Below are 11317 nucleotides of genomic sequence, written 5' to 3'. Positions count from 1 at the left end.
CTGCCTGAAAAAAGCGATACACACAGTGACTCAGTCAGTCACATACCATATCTGTGTGCACTGCTCAGGCTCAGGCCAGTGTGCTGCATCATCTATATATATTATATATCTGTCTGACTGCTCAGCTCACACAGCTTATAATTGTGGGGGAGACTGGGGAGCACTACTGCAGTGCCAGTTATAGGTTATAGCAGGAGCCAGGAGTACATAATATTATATTAAAATTAAACAGTGCACACTTTTGCTGCAGGAGTGCCACTGCCAGTGTGACTAGTGACCAGTGACCTGACCACCAGTATATAATATTAGTAGTATACTATCTCTTTATCAACCAGTCTATATTAGCAGCAGACACAGTACAGTGCGGTAGTTCACGGCTGTGGCTACCTCTGTGTCGGCACTCGGCAGCCCGTCCATAATTGTATATACCACCTAACCGTGGTTTTTTTTTCTTTCTTTATACATACATACTAGTTACGAGTATACTATCTCTTTATCAACCAGTCTATATATTAGCAGCAGACACAGTACAGTGCGGTAGTTCACGGCTGTGGCTACCTCTGTGTCGGCACTCGGCAGCCCGTCCATAATTGTATATACCACCTAACCGTGGTTTTTTTTTCTTTCTTTATACATACATACTAGTTACGAGTATACTATCTCTTTATCAACCAGTCTATATATTAGCAGCAGACACAGTACAGTGCGGTAGTTCACGGCTGTGGCTACCTCTGTGTCGGCACTCGGCAGCCCGTCCATAATTGTATATACCACCTAACCGTGGTTTTTTTTTCTTTCTTTATACATACATACTAGTTACGAGTATACTATCTCTTTATCAACCAGTCTATATATTAGCAGCAGACACAGTACAGTGCGGTAGTTCACGGCTGTGGCTACCTCTGTGTCGGCACTCGGCAGCCCGTCCATAATTGTATATACCACCTAACCGTGGTTTTTTTTTCTTTCTTTATACATACATACTAGTTACGAGTATACTATCTCTTTATCAACCAGTCTATATTAGCAGCAGACACAGTACAGTGCGGTAGTTCACGGCTGTGGCTACCTCTGTGTCGGCACTCGGCAGCCCGTCCATAATTGTATATACCACCTAACCGTGGTTTTTTTTTCTTTCTTTATACATACATACTAGTTACGAGTATACTATCTCTTTATCAACCAGTCTATATATTAGCAGCAGACACAGTACAGTGCGGTAGTTCACGGCTGTGGCTACCTCTGTGTCGGCACTCGGCAGCCCGTCCATAATTGTATATACCACCTAACCGTGGTTTTTTTTTCTTTCTTTATACATACATACTAGTTACGAGTATACTATCTCTTTATCAACCAGTCTATATATTAGCAGCAGACACAGTACAGTGCGGTAGTTCACGGCTGTGGCTACCTCTGTGTCGGCACTCGGCAGCCCGTCCATAATTGTATATACCACCTAACCGTGGTTTTTTTTTCTTTCTTTATACATACATACTAGTTACGAGTATACTATCTCTTTATCAACCAGTCTATATATTAGCAGCAGACACAGTACAGTGCGGTAGTTCACGGCTGTGGCTACCTCTGTGTCGGCACTCGGCAGCCCGTCCATAATTGTATATACCACCTAACCGTGGTTTTTTTTTCTTTCTTTATACATACATACTAGTTACGAGTATACTATCTCTTTATCAACCAGTCTATATTAGCAGCAGACACAGTACAGTGCGGTAGTTCACGGCTGTGGCTACCTCTGTGTCGGCACTCGGCAGCCCGTCCATAATTGTATATACCACCTAACCGTGGTTTTTTTTTCTTTCTTTATACATACATACTAGTTACGAGTATACTATCTCTTTATCAACCAGTCTATATATTAGCAGCAGACACAGTACAGTGCGGTAGTTCACGGCTGTGGCTACCTCTGTGTCGGCACTCGGCAGCCCGTCCATAATTGTATATACCACCTAACCGTGGTTTTTTTTTCTTTCTTTATACATACATACTAGTTACGAGTATACTATCTCTTTATCAACCAGTCTATATATTAGCAGCAGACACAGTACAGTGCGGTAGTTCACGGCTGTGGCTACCTCTGTGTCGGCACTCGGCAGCCCGTCCATAATTGTATATACCACCTAACCGTGGTTTTTTTTTCTTTCTTTATACATACATACTAGTTACGAGTATACTATCTCTTTATCAACCAGTCTATATTAGCAGCAGACACAGTACAGTGCGGTAGTTCACGGCTGTGGCTACCTCTGTGTCGGCACTCGGCAGCCCGTCCATAATTGTATACTAGTATCCAATCCATCCATCTCCATTGTTTACCTGAGGTGCCTTTTAGTTGTGCCTATTAAAATATGGAGAACAAAAATGTTGAGGTTCCAAAATTAGGGAAAGATCAAGATCCACTTCCACCTCGTGCTGAAGCTGCTGCCACTAGTCATGGCCGAGACGATGAAATGCCAGCAACGTCGTCTGCCAAGGCCGATGCCCAATGGCATAGTACAGAGCATGTCAAAACCAAAACACCAAATATCAGTAAAAAAAAGGACTCCAAAACCTAAAATAAAATTGTCGGAGGAGAAGCGTAAACTTGCCAATATGCCATTTACCACACGGAGTGGCAAGGAACGGCTGAGGCCCTGGCCTATGTTCATGGCTAGTGGTTCAGCTTCACATGAGGATGGAAGCACTCAGCCTCTCGCTAGAAAACTGAAAAGACTCAAGCTGGCAAAAGCACCGCAAAGAACTGTGCGTTCTTTGAAATCCCAAATCCACAAGGAGAGTCCAATTGTGTCGGTTGCGATGCCTGACCTTCCCAACACTGGACGTGAAGAGCATGCGCCTTCCACCATTTGCACGCCCCCTGCAAGTGCTGGAAGGAGCACCCGCAGTCCAGTTCCTGATAGTCAGATTGAAGATGTCAGTGTTGAAGTACACCAGGATGAGGAGGATATGGGTGTTGCTGGCGCTGGGGAGGAAATTGACCAGGAGGATTCTGATGGTTAGGTGGTTTGTTTAAGTCAGGCACCCGGGGAGACACCTGTTGTCCGTGGGAGGAATATGGCCGTTGACATGCCAGGTGAAAATACCAAAAAAATCAGCTCTTCGGTGTGGAGGTATTTCACCAGAAATGCGGACAACAGGTGTCAAGCCGTGTGTTCCCTTTGTCAAGCTGTAATAAGTAGGGGTAAGGACGTTAACCACCTCGGAACATCCTCCCTTATACGTCACCTGCAGCGCATTCATAATAAGTCAGTGACAAGTTCAAAAACTTTGGGTGACAGCGGAAGCAGTCCACTGACCAGTAAATCCCTTCCTCTTGTAACCAAGCTCACGCAAACCACCCCACCAACTCCCTCAGTGTCAATTTCCTCCTTCCCCAGGAATGCCAATAGTCCTGCAGGCCATGTCACTGGCAATTCTGACGAGTCCTCTCCTGCCTGGGATTCCTCCGATGCATCCTTGCGTGTAACGCCTACTGCTGCTGGCGCTGCTGTTGTTGCCGCTGGGAGTCGATGGTCATCCCAGAGGGGAAGTCGTAAGCCCACTTGTACTACTTCCAGTAAGCAATTGACTGTTCAACAGTCCTTTGCGAGGAAGATGAAATATCACAGCAGTCATCCTACTGCAAAGCGGATAACTGAGTCCTTGACAACTATGTTGGTGTTAGACGTGCGTCCGGTATCCGCCGTTAGTTCACAGGGAACTAGACAATTTATTGAGGCAGTGTGCCCCCGTTACCAAATACCATCTAGGTTCCACTTCTCTAGGCAGGCGATACCGAGAATGTACACGGACGTCAGAAAAAGACTCACCAGTGTCCTAAAAAATGCAGTTGTACCCAATGTCCACTTAACCACGGACATGTGGACAAGTGGAGCAGGGCAGGGTCAGGACTATATGACTGTGACAGCCCACTGGGTAGATGTATGGACTCCCGCCGCAAGAACAGCAGCGGCGGCACCAGTAGCAGCATCTCGCAAACGCCAACTCTTTCCTAGGCAGGCTACGCTTTGTATCACCGCTTTCCAGAATACGCACACAGCTGAAAACCTCTTACGGCAACTGAGGAAGATCATCGCGGAATGGCTTACCCCAATTGGACTCTCCTGTGGATTTGTGGCATCGGACAACGCCAGCAATATTGTGTGTGCATTAAATATGGGCAAATTCCAGCACGTCCCATGTTTTGCACATACCTTGAATTTGGTGGTGCAGAATTTTTTAAAAAACGACAGGGGCGTGCAAGAGATGCTGTCGGTGGCCAGAAAAATTGCGGGACACTTTCGGCGTACAGGCACCACGTACAGAAGACTGGAGCACCACCAAAAACTACTGAACCTGCCCTGCCATCATCTGAAGCAAGAAGTGGTAACGAGGTGGAATTCAACCCTCTATATGCTTCAGAGGTTGGAGGAGCAGCAAAAGGCCATTCAAGCCTATACAATTGAGCACGATATAGTAGGTGGAATGCACCTGTCTCAAGTGCAGTGGAGAATGATTTCAACGTTGTGCAAGGTTCTGATGCCCTTTGAACTTGCCACACGTGAAGTCAGTTCAGACACTGCCAGCCTGAGTCAGGTCATTCCCCTCATCAGGCTTTTGCAGAAGAAGCTGGAGGCATTGAAGAAGGAGCTAAAAGGGAGCGATTCCGCTAGGCATGTGGGACTTGTGGATGCAGCCCTTAATTCGCTTAACAAGGATTCACGGGTGGTCAATCTGTTGAAATCAGAGCACTACATTTTGGCCACCGTGCTCGATCCTAGATTTAAAGCCTACCTTGGATCTCTCTTTCCGGCAGACACAGGTCTGCTGGGGTTGAAAGACCTGCTGGTGACAAAATTGTCAAGCCAAGCGGAACGCGACCTGTCAACATCTCCTCCTTCACATTCTCCCGCAACTGGGGGTGCGAGGAAAAGGCTCAGAATTCCGAGCCCACCCGCTGGCGGTGATGCAGGGCAGTCTGGAGCGACTGCTGATGCTGACATCTGGTCCGGACTGAAGGACCTGACAACGATTACGGACATGTCGTCTACTGTCACTGCATATGATTCTCTCAACATTGATAGAATGGTGGAGGATTATATGAGTGACCGCATCCAAGTAGGCACGTCACACAGTCCGTACTTATACTGGCAGGAAAAAGAGGCAATTTGGAGGCCCTTGCACAAACTGGCTTTATTCTACCTAAGTTGCCCTCCCACAAGTGTGTACTCCGAAAGAGTGTTTAGTGCCGCCGCTCACCTTGTCAGCAATCGGCGTACGAGGTTACATCCAGAAAATGTGGAGAAGATGATGTTCATTAAAATGAATTATAATCAATTCCTCCGCGGAGACATTGACCAGCAGCAATTGCCTCCACAAAGTACACAGGGAGCTGAGATGGTGGATTCCAGTGGGGACGAATTGATAATCTGTGAGGAGGGGGATGTACACGGTGATATATCGGAGGGTGAAGATGAGGTGGACATCTTGCCTCTGTAGAGCCAGTTTGTGCAAGGAGAGATTAATTGCTTCTTTTTTGGGGGGGGTCCAAACCAACCCGTCATATCAGTCACAGTCGTGTGGCAGACCCTGTCACTGAAATGATGGGTTGGTTAAAGTGTGCATGTCCTGTTTTCTTTATACAACATAAGGGTGGGTGGGAGGGCCCAAGGACAATTCCATCTTGCACCTCTTTTTTCTTTTCTTTTTCTTTGCATCATGTGCTGATTGGGGAGGGTTTTTTGGAAGGGACATCCTGCGTGACACTGCAGTGCCACTCCTAGATGGGCCCGGTGTTTGTGTCGGCCACTAGGGTCGCTAATCTTACTCACACAGTCAGCTACCTCATTGCGCCTCTTTTTTTCTTTGCGTCATGTGCTGTTTGGGGAGGGTTTTTTGGAAGGGACATCCTGCGTGACACTGCAGTGCCACTCCTAGATGGGCCCGGTGTTTGTGTCGGCCACTAGGGTCGCTAATCTTACTCACACAGCTACCTCATTGCGCCTCTTTTTTTCTTTGCGTCATGTGCTGTTTGGGGAGGGTTTTTTGGAAGGGACATCCTGCGTGACACTGCAGTGCCACTCCTAGATGGGCCCGGTGTTTGTGTCGGCCACTAGGGTCGCTAATCTTACTCACACAGCTACCTCATTGCGCCTCTTTTTTTCTTTGCGTCATGTGCTGTTTGGGGAGGGTTTTTTGGAAGGGACATCCTGCGTGACACTGCAGTGCCACTCCTAGATGGGCCCGGTGTTTGTGTCGGCCACTAGGGTCGCTAATCTTACTCACACAGCTACCTCATTGCGCCTCTTTTTTTCTTTGCGTCATGTGCTGTTTGGGGAGGGTTTTTTGGAAGGGCCATCCTGCGTGACACTGCAGTGCCACTCCTAGATGGGCCCGGTGTTTGTGTCGGCCACTAGGGTCGCTAATCTTACTCACACAGCTACCTCATTGCGCCTCTTTTTTTCTTTGCGTCATGTGCTGTTTGGGGAGGGTTTTTTGGAAGGGACATCCTGCGTGACACTGCAGTGCCACTCCTAGATGGGCCCGGTGTTTGTGTCGGCCACTAGGGTCGCTAATCTTACTCACACAGCTACCTCATTGCGCCTCTTTTTTTCTTTGCGTCATGTGCTGTTTGGGGAGGGTTTTTTGGAAGGGACATCCTGCGTGACACTGCAGTGCCACTCCTAGATGGGCCCGGTGTTTGTGTCGGCCACTAGGGTCGCTTATCTTACTCACACAGCGACCTCGGTGCAAATTTTAGGACTAAAAATAATATTGTGAGGTGTGAGGTATTCAGAATAGACTGAAAATGAGTGTAAATTATGGTTTTTGAGGTTAATAATACTTTGGGATCAAAATGACCCCCAAATTCTATGATTTAAGCTGTTTTTTAGTGTTTTTTGAAAAAAAACACCCGAATCCAAAACACACCCGAATCCGACAAAAAAAATTCGGTGAGGTTTTGCCAAAACGCGTTCGAACCCAAAACACGGCCGCGGAACCGAACCCAAAACCAAAACACAAAACCCGAAAAATTTCAGGCGCTCATCTCTAGTCATGGGTTCGATTCCCACCATGGCTCTAAATGTGTGGAGTTTGTATATTCTCCCCGTACTTGCGTGGGTTTCCTCCCACAATCCAAAAATATACTGGTAGGTTAATTGGCTCCCTACAAAATTAACCCTAGTGTGAATGTGTGTGTGTGTACATGTGGTAGGGAATATAGATTGTAAGCTCCACTGGGGCAGGGACTGATGTGAATGGCCAAAAATATTCTCTGTAAAGCGCTGCGGAATATGTGTGCGCTATATAAATAACTGGTAATAATAATAATAATTGCACAAAACCTCTGTGTGTGATCCGTATTTTTCACACATGATATACCTTGCCGACCCTATTGGCCGGTTTACTAAATCAACCTGAACCAGGGTTGATCGTCCCTTACCTGAACAACTGGCCCCCATCTTTGCAGGTGTTGCTTTCACTACCTCTGACCTTCAAATCAGGGTCTTCAGCGAACCCTTACAAAAACCAAGTTGCCCGGGGTAAGCCAACGGTGAAAGTTTACCGAGTACCTTCACACACTCTCGCCCACGTTGGCCAGTACTTCAATCACTGACTCAGAGCTGCTGTACCCAACCTAGGGCCCCTATAAACCTTTATTTACTGGGACGTGTGGGAGTAGGTTACCCGTCCCCAGCAAGTATCGGTTGTTGGAGAATTTCCGAGTGACCAGCAAACCTCCCTTAAAATATTTTTTTTTTTACACAAATCACGTTAGAATGTACAAATAGCGTTTATGACCCCTCTAGCGTACGCAAATGGTACTGGGTCAAGTTACAAACTAATGCACACAATTACATGTGGTACAATCGTACTGCACATAAGCAACTAATCTTATGTGCGGAACGAACAATGGAATCGATAATTGTGGCTGCGAATTCCTTCAGCCAGAGCGTAATGGCCTATATGGGTACCGCACCAACCCTCCAGGGGTTGTGCTTCTTGACTTTATCTTATAGCGGACTTCCTAGTCTGCTGCACCTAGACCTCCTGGTCTGTCTGGACCTCCTGGTCCGTGACCTCCTGGTCTGTGTCTACAGTAGACCTCCTAATCTGCTATACTCTAATGCTCTTATTTCAATATTTAACAAGGGATGCCTCCCAAGCCACCACGCGCTGTCACTTTCACGGATGTACCTCACGAGAACTCGACTTCTGGGGGTTCCAACAAAAATGAGAAACTTATATATATGCACACACTCTTTCATCTCATATACTCTTTACTTTCTTTTCTGTACAGAAAATTCCTTTCATGCAGTATCACAGGCTAGTCCCAGAGGAGTTGCAACTAGAGAAGGATTTAAAATTTTGGACACTGAGATTAACTTGCGCTATTATCACGTTGCTTCCGTATCGCCTACTAAAACAATACTATCGTGTGCTTTGTATTAAGTGGGTGTACCCATACGCTTCGTTGCGTAATATACGCTCCGTGCGTCGACCCTTGCGTCGCGTACGCTTGTCCCGCCCTTTGTTAGGGACACGTGTACACAGGCCAGACACGTCCACAGTAACACCAGTAACACGTTTCTATCAATGCAAATGATATTTAACTGTAATCATTTACCGAGCACCACACAGCCCTCCCTTGTATCTTAGGCAAAGCCGTGTGCGTGTTTTACAAATTACTCCCTTACGTATTAATTTTACTTTTAACTACCAATAGCAACAAATCTTTCTCAGCACGTTATCAATGATAAATGGCAAACAGGAAGGCGAGATGTGAAAATACACAGATGAAAATGCAATTCTAAATTAATCTAATAACATACATTGATGTCACACACATATAATATTTACATCTATGTACTAATCACTATTACATCTATGAGACCTTATTCAGTGCTTCTAATTTGCATATGAATGTGCTTTTAACTATCTGTGAAGGCGATTTCGTTCACTGCTGGGAGAGAAAAAAAAAACAGTTGAGAAGTATCACCAGTTACACAGGTTAATTTGCATCTCAATGGCCCATCTCACAAGTAGCAGAGTTAAAACAGACTCTTGAAGGGAGAAAGAGAAAAAAAAAAAACTTTGTTTTATTTCTGTGTGTCGTTCTTACATCAAATATTAATTTTACTATTAACTTACATTAAACCCTATCTGAACTATTTATGATTGATTATGATATGGATTAAATAAATGCATTGAAAACTCATTAAATGGTGATTTCTTTTTGACAATGGATGGCTGATTATTCTCGAGTCAACTGAAAATCAGCCATTCAGAAAGAAAAAAAATGTTGACCTTCCCAAAATGGCCGCTGCTCCTCCCCCTTCCACATCCATGAGGGTTACACAAAATGGAGGACAGACCATGCGGCTTCTTTTGTCACAAGGAAAATCATCATTCAAGCCCCTGAAGTTATTTTTTTTTAAGCCTGGGTTAAAAATAAAACTATCAAGCTATGCAGAGCGATTAAAAATACTTTTAAACCTATTTAAACAGACAAGCAATCCAATCTGCGTGTGCAGTTGGCACCAAATAGAAATTAAAACCAGATTTAAAAAAACAATAGCTTAATGTTCTTACCTTCTTCGGATTTCATCAGCATCACTACAAACCAAGAGAATCAGACGCAGACGCACATCCGATCAGCACTACAAGATACCACCTTTTCGCCCTTTGCTGATCGATAAAGTCTGCGCGTTTTCGCCTGACTGCGGATATGAGGTGGACCGGACTTGCCCACAATTGATAGTGTCAGTTTTCTACCTTTTAACACAAGCTATTTACTAATACCTTCAAGCCGTAATGGCCGCTAAACCACGTGCACGTGCTACGCACTCCGTACGCTATTTGCGTACAAAGACCTCGCACGTGGTACGCAAGTTACGTACACACGCTGCGCTGAGTGTACGGAATACACACAGCGAGCGTACACACAGATAATAACCTTTTAAACCTTAAACACAGAGTATGATTATACTGTAAGTCTTAGTATTGAGATACTGTAATGATATACCACTGGTTAACCTGGATATTTAAGCAAGCTGTTTGAGTGATTGAGATACTCAGAAACCCTTTGTACTAGCTAGAGAAACACAGACACCTTGCTGAGGTTCCAACACCTTTACTAACGAGGATTTAGCTATGTAAAAAGGAAAAATACAGTTAACAGCTTATACACTACAGCACTAACATAAAACACCTAAACAGAATACTAGACATAAATATACAATAGCGTCTTAATCCTAAACAATAACAGTGAGAGAGAGAGAGTATGGCAAATACAGACAGAGAATAAGTTGGTCACAGAGAAACTTACACACGTGGGAATGAATCGCCTGCGCTATCTGGAAATCCAGCTCTCCGTTAATCAATGATGAAAACCTTGTGGAGAGAAGTGAGAGAGCTGGCCCAGGCTGGCTGCCTTATATACACAACATACAGTACACTACAAAGGGCCCTACAATCTTATTGTTCATTGGACACAGGAATGCCTCTCTGCACTGTAACAAAAGGTCATAGGTGGATTTGAACAGGTGGGCTGTGACTATTTCAAACTGCTCAGGTGGGAGGAATCCTCAGGACTCCCACCACATGTGTAATAAAACAGCAAATACTTTTAAAGTCCATAATCTACTTTTACATATAACTATACGCTGGAGCGACCAATCTCTTCCTAACCAACACCGGAATGTTTCTAATAAAATACTCTTCGGTTAGGTACTAAACACCACCGCTCAGACCCTGTCTGACCCTTCGTATCATGAAAAGAGGAATTCCCTTGTCCATGAACCAGTTACACTAAACATACTTACAGATATTATAAAAGGGAATATTACCTATAAAACACGCTATTTGGGTTAACTATGTGGCGATCGAGTCGCCCGCCGGACGCTCACAAACTCTACCGTAAATGTGCATACCACGCGCCAATGCGCACGGCCGTAGAAGCTCCATTACGCAACTGCGAATATGCGCACGCACGGGAGAGCGTGTGCACGCGCAGCGGGCATGTGTATGGGGTTAGTGCAAGGCATTGTGGATCACGATATTTTTCGACTTTGACAACGTCACGATGAGGGGACCCGGCCGCCATGCCGGAACCAGGAAGCTGTGCTCCCAGCACGTCATAAGGATGTGCAAGATGGTATTCTGGCTGAACTGCAGAGCGCCATACCACAGGTAGATGGCGGTACACCCCTGTTTACAGCCCAGCATCATGATGTGTGGCGGGCCACCCGGATGCTCTGCTGCAAAACCAGGACACATTACAATGTGCGTCTTGTGAGGTTCGTGAAGAATTACACTA

Source organism: Pseudophryne corroboree, chromosome 4 (assembly GCF_028390025.1).
Source record: "Pseudophryne corroboree isolate aPseCor3 chromosome 4, aPseCor3.hap2, whole genome shotgun sequence".
NCBI lineage: Eukaryota > Metazoa > Chordata > Amphibia > Anura > Myobatrachidae > Pseudophryne > Pseudophryne corroboree.
The sequence above is the reverse complement of the archived record's forward strand: the minus strand, read 5'-3'. Positions refer to the sequence as shown.